We start from the raw sequence: 20,235 nt of genomic DNA, 5'->3' as shown, positions 1-20,235 counted from the left end.
GTTAGTGGACACGCTGAGCGAAGCGAGCCGTGATTCGGGCCGTTAACAGGTACTAGACCCGATTCTAAGCGGTTCCTAATCGTGCCACGCTTACCCAATTGAGGAAAAGACTGATACGGTCGAATTGAGAGGAAACCAGGAAGAACAAGGAATTTATTACACTTTGTACAAATAAGACGAGGAAGGAAAAGAAAGAATGTACAGGGAAGAGGAAGAAGCAGGTACACAGGGCAGCCTCAAACAGTCTTATACTTATCCCTGGACACGGGCCCGTTCACTCTCAGACTCACTCTCAGACTCACTCACCCGGGGTTTGAAGATGGTCGGGTTGAGGGTCCAACGATGGCGTCCACAGCTCATCCGGTCCCCGACCCGTACCGTGCAGATGGTGGAAGATGGCAGGCAGCTCTCCGCGTGGCGTTGGCGCGAGGTGGACAATTATATCGGGGGATTGGGAGGTGGCGATTATATTGCGATTATAATACTTGTACCGGCGCCCTTATGCGCGCTCCCGGTGTCGCGGTATCGCTCGGGTACAATACGCCACTTTCCCCAAGCCCTCCGCAATGCCACGTAAACCCTTCACTACGGGCGCCTTCCACAATAGTCCTTCTCGACGCTGCAGTTCTCTGCAATGCGTGTCGCGCGCCAGCCCTTTGTAAAGTGCAATCAATCAATCAAGGCTTGTCCCAGCGCGTCTCTCCCCCTCGTAACTCTGAACATGAACGAAGCACCTCTCCCATCAGAACTTCACAAGTGAACTCACGTCTCATCTGAGGTGGGGGCCTCGTGCGAAGGGTTATATTGCCACGCCCAGCGAACCCTCTGAAATGTCCAGCCACACTCTGTCAGGCGATGTCGCCTCAGCCTTTATTGGCTGGTGAGGGCTTACCGGCTCCGCCTTGATGGCTGCTTGACGTGGCCACACCCCCACCCTTGCGCTCCGCCCCCTTTTTGGGCATTACCTCGTGGCTTTTGGGCTTGTTTGAGCGGAAGCCCAGCAGCAGCGAACGCTGCTGGCAAAGGAAGCGTAACAAACTGCGAGGGCGATGGGAGTACTGACAGGATAGCGCTTAATGGCGTCGATTGAAGGGAGGCTGCAAAATGGACGGGGGGCCTACTCTTATTTGTTTTACACAACGCAGATGCAACTATTGGATATGGCCTTATCCTAAACACATACAATGAAATAACTAACGTCCTAAGGTGACCTACGTGTTGCTTGTGGCCTATCTATGGGGTGCAACCTTTAACCTTTAATGATGTTGCCTGTGTGGGTTCTCAAAACCGCAACACTGCACCCCTCCTTTCGCCAGGCTCGGCCCGAGCCGAACCACATAAAAGTGAGGACGGCCGGCTTCGATACCTGGGTCAGGACTACTCTTTAACAATTAGTGTGACACTTAGGTGTAGTTTCCCTCTACTTTTAACCTACTACCCTGAGTGTGACAGTTTTAAACACTAGATATGTCCCACCTGCTGCGTTGTGTACTATCTAACTGACTCACGCCCACAATTAACCGAATTACGGAATTATTCGCAAACTACACATAAAGCCGGTGGGGAGCATGTTATTTACAAGACACTAACTAGTTATTTACAAAACTACAACCCAGGACCTCTCTTTTGTGGGAGAAAGAAGGATGTTTGAGAAGAGGAAACACCAATTGCACTGCACTGCACCAATACACCATGCACCCATATGTACCAAAATATAAAAAAATGCACAAAAAGCACCATCACCAAAAATGCACAAAAACATTTCAAAATAATTAATGATGCCTTGTGCTTGACTGGACTGCTGGGCCGATGGATCTTCTGGCTTCAGGTTCTTCGGTGTGCCATCGTTAGACTTGATGTCTTCTTGTCCGGGCACACCAAAGATTAATTTTAAAAAAGTGGACAAACCGTGTCCGCTTTTTATTTTGCCAGCAGGGCCAGCGTAGGTGGTCCGACTGCTTGGCATGTGCGCCACTTAAAAACAGTGGTCCGCAAGCAAGATGCTGCTGGCAGCAATGGTTTGTTCCAGCAAAGGTGCCAGGCCACAGAATGTGTGGTCCATATGGTGTACTGGTGCAGGCAGCAGGGTGCAGCGCAGAGTGCGGCCGCACGGCTCAGGACACCTGCACACTCCCCTCAACAAAAGACCATGGGTCCATGAGTGGGGAGGAAGACAAAGAGGAGGTTAGCGGGGGCGAGGGCGCAAGGGTACACGTCAAAACAAGGTAATGCGATATGAGGGGCGTGGGAGAGCGAGCGGAGAAAGCTCGTCCCTACTCGTACGTCACCCCCCATGTCACCTACTCTACCCTTGCCCTTCCCCGTATTTACACAATTTACAAATTCGTCTCTACCATCTCGTCTCCCATATCTCCCCTAAACCAAATTCGTCTCCAATCCCCCCCAAGAAAGAAGCGATGGAATCACACACAATGTCCCACCCACGTCAAGATGCGTCTTACATTCCAAATATCTGCAAAAACCTGGTGTGGAGTCCTGTCACCTTGGTGAGTGGATGCGGATGGTGCGAAGAGATTTCTGAATTCCTAACTATCCTTCTAATTGACATTAACTCTTTAAATTACCCAGGGTCTTGCCCTGCCAATTGGCATCTTTAAACTATGCGGTTCTAAAAACCAATTCCCATTGACCATACTGTGGTGCCTCCCAAATTTGGGGTCTCACTCCCCCCATTTTTCAATACTGTGCCCTCGCACAATTTCGAGGCTGGGTCGTGTGGCTCTACCAGCAGGTCTACCTACCTGCGCACCTCCGCCACTGAAGTCGCCACCCGAGCTTGCCTAGCTCCTGCGACTACCCTAACTTGGGGAAGGCCCTCCTGGCTCTCTCACCCCACGAATGCCCCCTCTGGCATTGGGCTACCCTGGTCCTCTCCTCGGATCCTCGGGCCCCGCTGAACTCTACCTGAACTCTACCTGGCTCCCAGAGCCTACCTGCGGCCTCACCTGGCCGACAGACTACCAGTGGCGGAGTGCTCCAATAACCATACTTACCAATGAAGCCACACGCCCAGCCATTCCACAGTCTTATGCACCCCTCAAAGCAACAACTTGCTACTACTCGCACCACAGATGTCAATCTATATAATAATACCGTAAGGACTCGACTTTGTTATCCCTTTTACGCCGCACCCAGTGACCCGATGCCCACGGCACTAATGGATTTACCATCTACGAACCGCGTTCTTTGTTTATCACGTACAGACATACTCGAAAAATCTGAATTCGCCGACTTTGGGACCCAAAAGCATCCGATTAACGGCCGATACGACGCCATATTATGACGCCATCGTATTGGCGTCTGCTGGGCGAAGGCGATGTGAGCCGTCCGCTGATTGGACAGTCGAGTGGTGTGAACATGGGTGGTGTGAACCAAATGGTCTTTTTATTCCCTTGAACATCTTAAATTAGGATATATAAGGAAACGTCTTTATCGTCATTTTAATAAAGTTAAATGGAGTGATGTTGCGATTCTCGGGTCGTATTCAACTATGTGTGAATTATATAAATAACAACTCACGGTCTGAGGTAGCTCGGCTAAAAATTATCCGATTTGCACCAAATAAAGTTCATGAATGGTTGTACAGACCCCTACTTCTCACTAAAAGTGGAAATAGAATGTAAATTGGAGTTAAAACAAGCCCGCAAGGTCGCTCCGTGGAGCGGCCTGCACGTACTCAACTATGTGTGAATTATATAAATAACAACTCGCGGTCTGAGATAACTCGGCTAATAATTATCCGATTTGCACCAAATAAAGTTCATGAATGGTTGTACAGACCCCTACTTCTCACTAAAAGTGGAAATATAATGTAAATCGGAGTTAAAACAAGCCCGCAAGGTCGCTCCGTGGAGCGGCCTGCACGTTCTCAACTATGTGTGAATTATATATAAATAACAACTCGCGGTCTGAGGTAACTCGGCTAAAAATTATCCGATTTGCACCAAATAAAGTTTATGAATGGTTGCACAGACTCCTACTTCTCACTAAAAGTGGAAACGGAATGTAAATCGGAGTTAAAACAAGCCCGCAAGGTCGCTCCGTGGAGCGGCCTGCACGTACTCAACTATGTGTGAATTAATATATAAATAACAACTCGCGGTCTGAGGTAACTCGGCTAGAAATTATCCGATTTGCACCAAATAAAGTTTATGAATGGTTGCACAGACCCCTACTTCTCACTAAAAGTGGAAACGGAATGTAAATCGGAGTTAAAATAAGTGTTTGTTTTGTATCAAGCAAATGCACGTGGAGCATGCTTGCGAGCGATCTGCGTTCTGGAGGTGACGTCACATGGATTACGTCATCGGCTTTGAGGTATGGGGCAGAATTTTTAGGGGCGTTCCCAAGTGGTTCGGTTTTCTTTAATTTTTAATGTTTCAGAGTGAATATAACAAAAAATCAATGCCATGTTTGAATTCACCATAAAAAGACATTTAGATGACATCAAATGCATTTTAAGTGAGATTCCATGGCTGTGGACCTTTAAGAGCTATCTATATAATAATCTATATAATAATAGCATAAGGACTCGACTTTGTTATCCCTTTTACGCCGCACCCAGTGACCCGATGCCCATGGCACTAATGGATTTACGATCTACGAACCGCGCTCTTTGTTTATCACGTACAGACATACTCGAAAAATCTGAATTAGCCGACGTTGGGACCCAAAAGCATCCGATTAACTGCCGATACGACGCCATATTACGACGCCATTGTATTGGCGTCTGCTGGGTGAAGGCGAAGCAAGCCGTCCGCTGATTGGACAGGCGAAGGCGAAAGCAAGCCGTCCACTGAGTGGACAATCCAGAGCATGCATTTGCGCCGGTGTCGGCGATCGTTGTGCATATACGCACTCTTCATTCTCATCTTTCTTCCTAACTCTTACTCGGACAAGCAAATCCCCTATGCCATCCATAATGGTACACTCTATCCATACACCACATCCTCCCTTCCGTGGATGTTCCACGGGTTTCGGCTAGTATCTAATAATTTACCTACTCCCTCTACCTAACTTTAAACTACCCTCCCCGGGTATTCGTGAGGGGGACCATCTTCCCCCATCCACTCCTTCGCACCATGCACTCCACACCACTCATTCCACACACCACTCCACACTACTCACTCCACACCATTACACTTGCCCACAATGCTCTACTCATACACTTTCACACACACACATCATTCACGAGCATTGCCTCATTTGCTCACCATCACCACCAAGACTCTCATTCTCAATGCCTCATTTGCGCCTAAAGCGCATCCTCAAGCTCACACACACAGCATCATTTAATCTAACTATTTCCCCTAATACTTGTGCTTTCCCCGTCTTCCCTTTACACTAAGCACATCCCCGTCATTATCATCCATCTAATCTGACTACGTCCCCACTACTTGTATCAATGTCTCTACTTAAATCTCAGTCTCCTACTGTCATTTCTAAGTCCCTAACAATTATCCTAGCCCGCCCTGGCTAGTTTGCACTGCCAAACCCCAAAAATCTACACTAACCTTAACGTTACCTAAGGTCATCTTCTAGGTCCCTACACACAATATCCTAACCCTCCCGGGCTAGTTTTAGCTGCCAAACCCCATAAATCTAGTGCTCCTTTGCCCCCGCTGAGAGAGATGGCAGAGTTGCCATCCCTCCACATCGGGTATCTTCCACTACCAATTTTGCTCACCAAATTCCAGCCAATCAAAAATTTGCCAATCACTACCAATCCTCTGCCAATCATCACTCTGCCAATCCTTTGCCAATCATCAAATTTTGTTTTTCTAATTTCGGGTCCAAAACACTATCCTCGTTACACGTCTACTCACTAGTGCCTCTCGGTGCGCCAATTCATTTCCAAAGCTCGGCTTCGTAAAGCCGAGCAATGAATGCGGGTTGCTTGGTGCCGGCGGCTGGATGCGTCCGGCATTCGGTGCAGGGACGGGGGCTTACCCGGGCCGAGATCCCACGCACCATCTCGGCACGGAGCCGTCCAATGGCCCGATCTCGACCTGCCGGAACGCCTCAACAAAAAGGGGTCGCCATGATGACCCTTCCTATTGGGCTGCCCGCTCCGCCTAGTGGAGCACGGACGCGGCCGTTCAAAGCGCGGCCCGGCGTGGATCCCGCACGGCGGTTCTTTCGAAACCGCCGCGGATCCCCGCGGCACGCGAAGCTGCCCGGTTTGCACCGAAGGCCTGATTCGGCTATACGTCGCTCTAACCGCTAACCCGGTTAGCGTCGATGCTCCATTCGCATGCTTACACTCCGCAGCCCGTTCCTTTCTCATACATCCAGCCGTCTCCATGCTCTTTGTCATTGCACCTTCCCTGGCACACCCTGGTACACTCATTCCGCTTACAGACTTTGTCACACACCTGACCACTGCACACCTTTGCACACACTCGTCGTTTGCACACCTCACCAACACACCTCTTCATGCCCCCTCCTCGGTCACCTCCTCTGTGACAACCACAGGTGTGTTCTCACTTGCACAGCCAATCACGTGCCTCACTACCAATTCCAGCGTGCATTCCCATACGCGCTCTACCATTCCAGGTGTGCATCCTTCCATTCCAGGTGTACATCCTCTCTCACCTGCCACAACCAACTTACTACTCTTACCCCCACTCTCGGTCGCGCATTCACCTTTACTCTCAACAGCGCACTCTTTCCTCATGCACCCGTCCGTTACACACCTTTCTCACGCATCCTCTTGCGCACACTCTCTCGTTACATCCTCCGTAACACTCACCACATCCTCTGTAACACTCACCACAGGTGTGCACTCTTTCGTTACATCCTCTGTAACACTCCCCACTACACGCTTCCATGTGCCCCCTCGCACACGCGCTATGACCAACTCACTCTCGACAGCACACTCACTCCTCGGCGCGCACTTTTTCCTCACACACCCCAGAGTCGGACATTCTCACACACCTCCTCTCTCGTACTCCGTACCTGTCGCACACTTCACCAACGGCCCCTCACGAACACCCGGATCCAAATCAACCCCCAAGCTGACTGAAGCTCCCCTCACATCATATACATTTCCGCGTATATCGCCACTCACCTTGGCACCTCATCTCCGCACCTCCTTCACCACCTGCAAACTCTTTATTTGGTTAGTGAGCACACCATCACGATTTGAGCACCGACCTTGCACATATTCCATTACTTCCTCCTTTATCTCCCTCTTAGTTTCCGTCCGTCTCTTCTTAATTTCACTCACCCCTTCTTCCACCTCCTCTAATTTTAGCTTCACCTCTTTTATTTCCCGGTGCGTCTCCTCAATTTCGTCCTCTAACGCCACCTTGACCGTTTATATGTGCGTCCTCACCTCCCGGTCCTTCGTCTCCATTACTTCTGTCACCTCGTCCAACCTCGTTGTCAGTCCCTCACGTACCATCTGACATTCCTTCTGTGTCGCTATTAATTCATTTTTAATGTCTTTTTGTGTCGCTTTTAACCCCCCGATTATTGCAGTGTTCTTTTCCACTTGGTCCACGAGTTCCTTTTGTCCCACTGTCAGCTGTTCTACTCCCCTCGTCAGACCCTCTATTCCCCCCTGTAACCTAGCCGTATTATTCCTCACCTCTTTCTCCATACGCTTCTCACCTCGCTTTACCTCCTCGCGTACCCCCGAGACCTCCTCGCGTACCCCCGAGACCTCCTCGCTTACACCTCGTCGTATTTCCTCCTTCATCTCCTCCATCTCTTTTGTGGATGCCGCCCTCATCTGTCCCAATTCATCCCTCTGAGCATCCAATTTACCTTCTAACCCGATTTTCACCTCCTCTATCTGGTTCCCCATCCGTTTGATTTCCCAGGCGGATTGCTCCCCTACTTCCCGCAATTTGTCGTCCATTGTGTTTTCTAACCCCCTTAACCCATTTTTCACCCCCTCTATCTGATTCTCCTGGGCAGCCATTCTATTTTCCACCCCCGTTAACCCATGTTTCACCCCCTCTATCTGATTCTCCTGGGCAGCCATTCTATTTTCCACCCCCGTTAACCCATGTTTCACCCCCTCTATCTGATTCTCCTGGGCAGCCATTCTATTTTCCACCCTCGTTAACCCATGTTTCACCCCTTCTATCCCATTGTCTAACCCCTCAAATTTCTTGTCTAACCCCTCAAATTTCTTGTCTAACCCCCCGATTTGATTTCCTAGTCGCTCCCCCATTCTGTTTTCCAAACCTCCAATTTGGTTTCCCATACTCATCTGCACAGCTGCTTGCAGCTGCGCAATGAGGGCCTGCATGTCAATCCCTCCCACTTGTGCAGCGGGCGCGGCCGCCGTAGCCATGTGCGAGGCGCCATTTTGCGCGCCCGCAACCTCGTATGCGAGGGCGCCATCTTGCGCGCCTGAAACCTCCTCAACCACCTCATTGCTCTCCTCTATTTCTTCCCTCTGATCCTGGGTTACTCCTAACCCCTCTTCTAGTTCCCCCACCGGCATCCGATCGCCTTGACTAGCCATGGCGCGATTTCAAAATTCAGGTTTTTCTTAAAACAAAACAAATTTCAGCAGCTCGTAATTTTGAGCGCGTTAAGCGCGCTTCGGGTCCGATCCCGCTCCCGACACCAATTGTTACAAACCGCGGATAAGATGTTGATTTGCCGAGCGGATGGCGCCGCGGCCCTAACAGTTACCCCGACTAACCCGATTCCTGAACGTTGGCCGAATCGCGCCACAGATATTCAATGGGGAAAAGACTAAGGCGACACGGATGTGAAGAAGAAGAAGGAGAAATAGGGAATACTAACATAATTTATTTGCTATTTACAGGCCAAAAAAAACCAAGGAGAAGGAAGGATAATAAAACAATTTACAGAAGATATTAGAGACACAGTGCAATGCTAGCTTACCTACAGTCTTAATTAACCCAGGACAGAACAAACAAAAGACAGACTCACGCGGGGAATGATGACAGGAATGGCAGGAGGTGGATGGCTGGAGGGGGAGGAAGGTCCAGAGGTGGATGGCTGGAGGGGGAGGAAGGTCCAGCTGGAACCGCAGCACGGTTGGGTAGGGGATGGGCAGCCGCCGCCCTCTCTCGATCGGCGCGTTTAGCAGCCGCCGTTCCTTCGCAGCCACGGACGAAAATTGCCGTCGAAGCTCAAAGCTGTGGGGCTGAAGCTGCGGTGGCTGAAACTGCTGTGGCTGAAGCTGCGGTGGCTGAAACTGCTGTGGCTGAAGCTGCGGTGGCTGAAGCTGCTGTTTCAGGGATCCCTTACTCAACTCTCTTCTCAACTCAACTCAACAACTCAACTCAACAACTCAACTCAACCACACAACAACTCCCTGGGGGCGTCGGGGCCGCGGGTTATATAGGCCACACCCTCGAACCTTCGCGAACCCCCCCAAGCGTTCTCTCTCTGCCCTCTCAAGCCAAACCCCCTTGTACTTGGTTGGTTGTTCGGGGCTGGCTCACTCCTCCCCTCTATGACGAGGTGGAGACATGCCTTTCTTCTCCGAGATTACCTCGGGTGATGGCGGCAAATGTAGTTGGCAGTAGAAGTTTTGGGAGTGGGAATGGGGAATGAAAGGGGATCTATCTATTTCACTTGGTGCAATGGAGTATTTCAATTAATGGAAGACACAGCCTCACACTAATACACATAATAAGGATATAACTGTCAACAAAGATATATCGTATCGTATATCGAGGGAGGAGGGGTGATATTTACAACAACCTTTTACAACAACATTAAAAAAAAACACATTCTCATATCCACAATATATATATATATATATATATATATATATATATATATATATATATATATATATATATATACAGACTTGGCATTTAATATGGAATATTTTTTTTTGTGGGGGTGAACTTACTTTTCAAGATGTCTGAGAACCAAAAGTTCATTGGAATTATGTTGAAATTATTCTAGATTTTGTTAATGTGACCATTAAAAGAAACAAAAACCACATTTGACATTTCGAAACAAATAAATTGATCCTTGAAAGTGATGTAAACTGATATCGAACTCAAATCACGGACAATACTGTGTTAAACTTCTGTACGTTTTCCAGAAGTATCTCTTAATTTTGCACATTAGCCAAATTTTTCTTCAACAAAAACAAAAGTTAAATTACGACTGGGATTATGGACACTAAAATTACAGTTCAGTACTTCGTGTAACCCCCACGAGCATTCAGGAGAGCACGTACACGTTGAGGCATGCTGTTCACGAGATTTGCCAAGGTTTGGACAGGAATCTCTTGCCATGCAGTGACAATAGTCTGCTGCAATTCACGCACAGAGGTCGGCTGCTGGTCCACGTGGTCGATTTGACGCGTTAATTCTGCCCACAAGGTCTCTATCGGATTCATATCCGGGGACATGGCAGGCCACTCCATATGCTCTACACCACGGTCAGCAAGAAAGTGTTGGATCATGCGAGCACGATGAGGCCGTGCATTGTCATCTTGGAAGACAAAGTTTCCTCGAAAGGCTGCACCAGCAAATGGAAGCAATGTTTCTTCCAGAATGGCCCTGTACTTGAACTGGTTCAGGATTCCATTCAGAACAACCAGGTCAGTTTTGCCCCCTGCATGAAAAGCAGCCCAAACGGTCACCCCACCACCTCCAGCTTGGACTCTTGGCACTATACAATCTTTGTTGTAGGCTTCATGCACTTGTCTGCGCACTCGAACGCGGCCATCTTGACGATAGACCAGAAATCTAGACTCGTCACTGAAGATCACGTGATTCCAGTGCCCTGGCTGCCATTGACGGTGCTCTCTGGCCCACTGCAATCGGCGCTGGCGGTGTTGTCTGGTCAGGCGTGGCTTTCTCAGGGGACGCCTGGCACGATAGCCTGCTTGAACCAGTCGTTGGTTGACTAGCCTTCTGGATACAGGCACATTTGTCAGTTGCTGCCACTCAGCCCTCAGCCGATTAGCTGATTTGGTACGGCCATTGCAGACTAACCGGTGCAGCTGGTGATCATCTCTCTTTGTGGTTCTGCGTGGACGTCCTGGCCTTGGTATTGGAGTAGGGACACTCCTCTGAGCATTTCGTTTCAGGATATTTGACACCTGACCTTGAGTGATGCCATACTGCCGAGCAATAGCACGCTGTTTCATGCCGTAATTTCGTAAAGCCACCACTCCATGACAAACAGCATTGTCGAGTTGACAGACCATCTCCAGAGGAAGCGGCAATAACTTTTGGAGATGTGCAGCAGTTGTTTTCCACTAATACAGAATGCAACAACCCTTGTATACCCGACTGTGAAGCCAATCATCAAATGCACCTGTCCGTACATTTTGCCACGCCACCTGTGATATAATCCTGTTGTTGACTTCTTGCTGCGACAGACAATCAGTGACATGGTTCTTTTAACAAATAAATCACCAAAGTGTAAAAGAAACTCACCAGATTGATATACTGAGTTAAGAAAGTAAACCCAAGTCAAGAAAAAATATATATTCCATATTAAATGCCAAGTCTGTATATATATATATACACAGTCACGTGAAAAAGTAAGTACACCCCATATAAAGTTTTGACTTTTTCAACATATTTCAACATACAGCTATTTGATCTTCATTTCAACAATATTGATAGATAAAGGTGATATAATATAACAAATATCATGAAACATTTACATTTTGTAGTCCATTGTATAATTTAAATAAACATAAATGCAAATTTCGCATGTGGAAAAAGTAAGTACACCCTTGGCTCTAATCGGTGGGATTGCCCCCTTTGGCAGAAACAACCTCAAGTAAGCGTTTCTTATAACTGTCTACCAGTCTCTGACATCGACTGGGAGAGATTTTTGCCCACTCCTCCATGCAGAATTCTTTCAGCTGTGCGATGTTTGAGGGTTTCTTGCATGCACAGCTCGTTTCAAATCCCCCCACAACATCTCGATGGGATTTAGATCCGGGCTTTGACTTGCCAATTCCAGAATCCTCCATTTCTTTCTTTTCAGCCATTCCTTGGTGGATTTACTGGTATGTTTAGGGTCATTGTCATGTTGCAAGGTCCACCTTCGGTTGAGCTTCAACTTTCCGACAGATGGCCTCACATTATCCTCAAGCACCCTCTGGTACAATGAAGAATTCATAGTGGATTATATGATGGTGAGCTGCCCAGGCCCTGATGCAGCAAAGCTGCCCCAAACCATAATATTTCCACCACCATGCTTTACGGTTGGTATCAGGTTCTTGCACGGTCAAATGCTATCTTTGGTTTTCACCAAACATGTCTTCTGGTACTTTGGCCAAATAGCTCTACCTTTGACTCATCTTGCCAGAGCACATTGTTCCAGAGGTGCTGGTCTTTGCCGAGGTGTTCATTGGCAAACTTTAGTCTTCCCTGTTGTTCTTTCTGGACAGCAAAGGTTTCCTCCTGGCACACCTCCCATGTAGATCAAATTTGTGCAGCCTCTTTCTAATGGTAGACTCGTGCACTTTGACATCAACAGTGGCAAGAGCTACCTGTAGGTCCCGTGATGACTTTCTGGGGTTCTTAGAGACTTCTTTCAGCATCTTGCGGTCTGCTCTCGGGCTGAACTTGCTGGGGCAGCCTGGCCTGAACAAGTTGGCAGTTGTTTGGAATCTTCTCCACTTGTAGATGATCTTCCGGACAGCCGAATGATTGATTTCAAATTGTTTGGAGATCTTTGTAAATCCCTTCCCAGACTCGGAGGCATCTATAACCTTCTCTCTGAAGGCCTCAGAGAGCTCTTTTGATCTGGGCATGGTGACGCCGCACACTTCAACAACAAAGAGCAAACCTAACAAAATGTCTGAGGTTTAAATAAGACAGGTTCCTCCAAGATCCTCTCTAACGATGTTCTAATCATTTGCACCTGAGCTGGTGCACCTGATTCTAAGTTTAGGTATTTGAAGTAGTGATAAATGTAGGGGTGTACTTACTTTTTCCACATGCGAAATTTGCATTTATGTTTATTTAAATTATACAATGGACTGCAAAATGTAAATGTTTCATGATATTTGTTATATTATATCACCTTTATCTATCAATATTGTTGAAATGAAGATCAAATAGCTGTATGTTGAAATATGTTGAAAAAGTCAAAACTTTACATGGGGTGTATTTACTTTTTCACGTGACTGTATATATATATATATATATATATATATATATATATATATATATATATATATATATATATATATATATTGTTACGGACCGCGGATAGGATGTTGTTTTGCCGAGCGGATGGCGCCGCGGCCCTAACAGTTACCCCGACTAACCCGATTCCTGGACGTTGGCCAAAATCGCGCCACAGATATTCAATATGGAAACCTCTAAAGCTACCGAATGTAAAGAGGAAGAAGAAGACGTACAGAAGAATAACAGGATTTATTATTTACACACACTAAAGCAAAAGGAGCAGTCAAGGTTATCTACAGGGAAAATGGAAAAAAGCAGGTGACACAGTGAAAATACTAGCTTAACTACACAAGCTTAACTTATTCCCTGGGACAAGACAAACAAAACAAACTCATGTACACAAGAAGGATGGAATGGCAGGAATGAATGCTGGAAGGAGGAATGGGAAGGTTCAGCTGGGGCAGATGGTTCGGGCTTGATCCCGCACGGGACGTCGGGCTGGACCTCGACGGCCACCGATGCCACCGCATTCTGGTTCCCGCGGGGTAACGGGTCGAAGCGGCCTGGTGGAGTCAACTGCTGGTGGAGCCAAAACTACTGGTGGGGCGCAACTCTTTCGTTGCACTTCTTGTTTCGCACTTCTGTCAAGGCTTCCCCCCACTTCTGTTTCGCACTTCTGTCAAAGGCTTCCCCGCGCTTCTCTCGCACTTCTCCGAACTCATCTGCTGCCTCAATCGTCTGCTCGTGCCGCTGTGGGGACGTCGCGTGCTTTGCCAGGACTCGTCTGAGGTGGGGGCGTCTTCTGCGGGTTATATCAGCACCACCCTTCAGCCTCTTCGAACCTCCCCCAAGCGTTCTCTCTCCGCCCTCCCCAGCCAAACCCCTCGTTCTGGGTTGGTTGGCCAGGGCTGGTTCACTCCTCCCCTCTACGACGAGGTGGAGACACGCCTTTCTTCCCCGACCCGAGCACATGTTCAATGGCGGCAATTGCAGCAAACCGCCCAATTCAGTCGGCAAAGGATGCAAAAAGGGGAATGAATGCAGTTGGTAATGGAGGCTTTGATGGAATTGAAAGGGGATCTATCTTATGTAATTCGGTGCAATGGAGTATTACAATTAATGGAAGACAAATCCTTAGCTTAATACACATAATAAGGATATAACTACTGAACAGGGATATATGGTGTCCTTCGTGTATGCTTTATGGAATTAACTACGGGAACGCCCTTTGTTCTTTATACAACAACAATTGCAGGAAGGAGGGGGTCATTTTAAAACTATTCACTACACAACAATAAATAAATAAAAACATTCTCATATCCACAACAATATATATATATATATATACATAATGGTATCTGCAATCTGGTTCTCCAACCTAATGAGCAAACATCATGACGTCATCGCCATGCATGTCCGCATTGCCTGCAAAGCTCCAGAGGAACCATCTAGCAGTGCGGCATTATGGATTATAAATTCAGATACTGTCACAAGTGCATGCAAAACTCACAGTTACCGACCTGGTTTCGCCCTTGTTGGGGCTTCATCAGGGCAACGCAGTGAGCCTTCCATACACTTGTAACTCTGTGAACCTTTCGGTTTTTATATCAGTCACTATGCGACCTTCATATCATCAGTGGGGAACCGCCAGCAAGGTGTCCCATACAGCTGCTGCTGCAGCTGCACCTTGCTGGGAGCGATAAGCCCCGCCTGCCACACGGTAACGTTATCTCTGGTATCCACTCATCATATGGAGTCGACCTGGATGCGGTTGGGAGTTACTAATAATGGTATCTGTAATCTGGTTCTCCAACCTAATGAGCGAACATCATGACGTCATCGCCATGCATGTCTGCATTGCCTGCAAAGCTCCAGAGGAACCATCTAGCAGTGCGTCATTTTGGATTATAAATTCAGATACTGTCACAAGTGCATGCAAAACTCACAGTTACCGACCTGGTTTCGCCCTTGGAGGGTTTCGTTTCCATTAGGTTGGAGAACCAGATTACAAATACCATTATTAGTAACTCCCAACCGCATCCAGGTATATATATATATATATATATATATATATATATATATATATATATATATATATATATATTATATATATATATATTATATATATATATATATATATACAGACTTGGCATTTAATATGGAATATTTTTTTTTTCTTGAATTGGGTTTACTTTCTGAACTCAGTATATCAATCTGGTGAGTTTCTTTTACGCTGTTTCATACTTCATTTACTGTATCATCACATAACATGTATACAAAATACACGAAAATAATATGTATGAAAATAAACAGGGGGAAGCACGTTAATGTGTCTTTCTATTTCAAATATAGATGTTGCTGGAGTAGTTGATGATATCTCCCTCCAGGTCTTTAAAACGGCTGTTCACCACCATATCTTATCTTCCCCCATCCAAAACCTTGATCTTTTCTACCCCCGTTAATTCACCAAAGATCCACCTTTTTGAAATACAGACTTCTTTCCTGGAAGTCGTAGCAGTATCCATGTGTTTTGTACCTCTCCCACCCCCTCCCCCCCTTCCCACGCCTCCCCCCCCCCCCCAAGCCCTCTCCCTCCCACAGATCTCCCGATGTCCCTGCTCTCAAATGTTGTACTTGTGTGCTTCCCCTTCTCTCCCCATCTTGCCTCCCGCTCCCTTAATTTTGTCTTTTGTGTCCGTTTGTTTTTTTTGTCATTAATGTTAGCTCTTACACGAGCCTCGATCTTGTGTACAAAAAAAAAGAAAAAGAAAAAAAAAAAGAACCATGTCACTGATTGTCTGTCGCAGCAAGAAGTCAATAACAGGATTATATCACAGGTGGCGTGACAAAATGTACGGACAGGTACATTTGACTATTGGCTTCACAATCGGGTATATAAGGGTTGTTGCATTCTGTATTAGTGAAAAACAACTGCTGCACGTCTACAAAAGTTATTGCCGCTTCCCCTGGAGATGGTCCGTCAACTCGACAATGCTGTTTGCCATTTAGTGGTGGCTTTACGAAATTCCGGCATGAAACAGCGTGCTATTGCTTGGCAGTATGGCATCACTCAAGGTCAGGTGTCAAAGATCCTGAAACGAAATGCTCAGAGGGGTGTCCCTACTCCAATACCGAGGCCAGGACGTCCCCGCAGAACCACAAGGAGGGATGATCGCCAACTGCGCCGGTTAGTCCGCAATGGCCGTACCAAGTCAGCTAATCTGCTTAGGGCTGAGTGGCAGCAACTGACAAATGTGCCTGTATCCAGAAGGCGAGTCAACCAACGACTGGTTCAAGCAGGCTATCGTGCCAGGCGTCCCCTGAGAAAGCCACGTCTGACCAGACAACACCGCCAGCGCCGATTGCAGTGTGCCAGAGAGCACCGTCAATGGCAGCCAGGACACTGGAATCACGTGATCTTCAGTGACGAGTCTAGATTTCTGGTCTATCGTCAATATGGCCACGTCCGAGTGTGCAGACAAGTGCATGACTCCTACAACGAAGATTGTATAGTGCCAAGAGTCCAAGCTGGAGGTGGTGGGGTGACCGTTTGGGCTGCTTTTCATGCCGGGGGCAAAACTGACCTGGTTGTTCTGAATGGAAACCTGAACCAGTTCAAGCACAGGGCCATTCTGGAAGAAACATTGCTTCCATTTGTTCGTGCAGCCTTTCGAGGAAACTTTGTCTTCCAAGATGACAATGCACGGCCTCATCGTGCTCGCATGATCCAACACTTTCTTGCTGACCGTGGTGTAGAGCATATGGAGTGGCCTACCATGTCCCCGGATATGAATCCGATAGAGAACTTGTGGGCAGAATTAAGCCTGCGTGAATTGCAGCAGGCTATTGTAACTGCATGGCAAGTGATTCCTGTCCAAACCTTGGCAAATCTCGTGAACAGCATGCCTCAACGTGTACGTGCTCTCCTGAATGCTCGTGGGGGTTACACGAAGCACTGAACTGTAATTTTACTGTCCGTAATCCCAGTCGTAATTTAACTTTTGTTTTTGTTTCAAAAATTTTGGCGAATGTGCAAAATAAAGAGATACTTCTGGAAAACGCACAGAAGTTTAACACAGTACTGTCCGTGAATTGAGTTCGATATCAGTTTACATCACTTTCAAGGATCAATTTATTTGCTTCGAAATGTCAAATGTGGTTTTTGTTTCTTTTAAAGGTCACATTAACAAAATCTAGAATAATTTCAACATAATTCCAATGAACTTTTGGTTCTAAGTCATCTTGAAAAGTAAGTTCACCCCCACAAAAAAAATATTCCATATTAAATGCCAAGTCTGTATATATATATATATATATGTATATATATATATATATATATATATATATATATATATATATATATATATATATATATATATATATATATATATATATATATGTTGGAACCCATCTGTGGATCGGTCCCATCGGCCGATGGGTCTGACCCATCTGTGGATGCACGAGAAATGACAATGCAGACCCATCGGCCGATGGGTCTGCGCCATCTGCGGATGTGTTGTTCACCTTGAAGGAATGTGTTGACAGAATGGTGCTCTTCAATCAGGTACACACATTGACAGAATCTTCAATAGATTTATTATCTATTTCTACCCATCTATTTATACATTTTGTCAATACATTTTGTAATTAACAGATACATGGCAGTTTTAGTAAAGCTTTACATAACATACTCAACATTCATACAAAACATTAGGTGTTCTTCTGATAATGGCGGAGGGGAATGTTAAATTCCTTTATATTAAATTAAATAAAATAAAATTTAAATTAAATAAAATAATAAAATTTAAATTTTAAAAATAAAAGTTAAATAAAACATTTAAAAATCATCTCTGTTAAATTCCTACCACATGTAATTCCAATGACTGTGTACCTGATTGAAGAGCACCATTCTGTCAACACATTCCTTCAAGGTGAACAACACATCCGCAGATGGTGCAGACCCATCGGCCGATGGGTCTGCATTGTCATTTCTCGTGCATCCACAGATGGGTCAGACCCATCGGCCGATGGGACCGATCCACAGATGGGTTCCAACATATATATATATACGTATATATATATAAGTATATATACATACATATATATATATATATATATATATATATATATATATATATATATATATATACATATGAAGCACGCGGTGCTACGCGCGTGACTTGCTACCGAGGAGGAAGCGGACAACGCGGTAAGTTTATAGTTCTTTATTCCAAAGAGGTCACTGTAGCACTGGCGCGCTCCGGGCTGCGCGCCCGGTGTATATCCTGAGGCCACACCTACCCCTCGGGCGTGGCCGCCGCCCACTTGGTGCGCGGAATGATGTCACCACGCCAGTGGGCTTTCGTGTATTCCACACGCGCCCCCCCAGAATTCCCGCGCACCTGGAGGGCCAGTTTGCGGGGCAAACGGATGACCCGGCCGAAGCGCCCTCTGGCGACCGGCGGCGTCCGGGGTGCAGGGATGCCAGGTGGGATGCCCCCGGCTGTACCCGGGATGGGTGCCGGACCGGGGGGCGGCGTGCCTGCGGTGCTGGGCGGTGCCGGGGGGTCCGCCCGCAGGGGGGCGGCCCCGACGCGGGGGCCGAGCCACCGGCGGTGGGTGGTCCACGTCGAGGAGGGCCAGCTTGAGACGGTCTATGGAGACCCGGTCAGGAGTGCCGCCGATATCCAGGGTGAAATGTTTCACCCCGGTCTCCAGCACGCGGAAAGGCCCGTCGTACAGGGGCCGCAGTGGTGTCTGGTGGGCGTCGTGCCGGACGAAGACGTACTCCGCGGTGCGAAGCTCCGGGGCGACGTGTGTAGGAGGGTGCCCGTGGTGCGCCGTCAGTACCGGGGCGAACCTCCGGGCGATCTCCTGCAGCGCAGAACGCTCCTGCGCCGCGGACCAAGGTGCCGTGGGGTCGGGGAGGAACTCGCCCGGCACCCGCAGCGGTTGTCCAAAGACCAACTCCGCCGCGGATGCATGGAGGTCCTCCTTGGGCGCCGTCCGGAGGCCCAGCAGGACCCAGGGGAGCCTGTCGACCCAGCCGCCGTCGCGGAGGGTGGCCCGGAGCGCGGCCTTCAACGAGCGGTGGAATCACTCGCACAGGCCGTTGGCCTGGGGGTGGTAGGCCGTGGTTCGGTGCAGCTGGACCCCGAGCCCCTGCGTGACCGTGGCCCAGAGCTCCGAGGTGAACTGGGGGCAGCGGTCGGACGAGATGTCCGAGGGGGCGCCGAACCGGGCGATCCAGGTGGCGATGAACGCCTGCGCGACGTCTGCCGCCGTTGTCACCGCCAAAGGCACGGCCTCCGGCCACCGGGTGGTGCGGTCCACCATGGTAAGGACATGGGTGAAACCCTGCGAGGGGGGCAGAGGTCCCACTAGGTCCACGTGCACGTGGTCGAACCGACGTTTCGGCACCGTAAATGGGGCCAAGGGGGCCTGGGTGTGCCGGTGCACCTTCGCGCGCTGGCACGCGAGGCACATCCTGGTCCAGCCGCGGACGGCCTTCCGGAGGCCATGCCAGACAAACTTGTCGGCGACCAACCTCTGGGAGGCCTTCGCGCCCGGGTGGGACAGGCCGTGGATGGCGTCAAAAACCTGGCGCTGCCAGCCTTCGGGCACGATGGGGCGAGGCCGCCCGAGGGAGACGTCGCAAACGTGGGCTGTGCCCGCGCCGTCAAAGGGCACCTCGGTGACACGGAGGCCCGTGACGGCGGTCCGCTGGGCCTGGACCCCGGGGTCGGCGGCCTGGTCCGCCGCCATCCGGGCATAGTCAATGCCAAGGTGGTCTGCGTGGGCGACGGCCCGGGAAAGGCAGTCGGCCACCGGGTTGTCCTTTCCCGCGACGTGTCGGATGTCCATCGTGTACTCGGACACGGCCACGAGGTGACGCTGTTGGCGGGCCGACCACGGCTCGGCGACCTTGCCCATCGCAAAAACCAGCGGCTTGTGGTCGACGAAGGCCGTGAACGCACGGCCCTCGAGCAGATGGCGGAAGTGCCTGACCGCCAGGTGAAGCCCAAGCAACTCGCGGTCGAAGGTACTGTAACGGCATTCGGGCGGGCGAAGCTGCCGGCTGAAGAACGCCAGCGGTTGCCAAGCA

This window comes from Myxine glutinosa, chromosome 6, assembly GCF_964187855.1.
Source record: "Myxine glutinosa chromosome 6, kmMyxGlut1.1, whole genome shotgun sequence".
Taxonomy (NCBI): Eukaryota; Metazoa; Chordata; class Myxini; order Myxiniformes; family Myxinidae; genus Myxine; species Myxine glutinosa.
Note: the sequence above shows the minus strand (reverse complement) of the source record.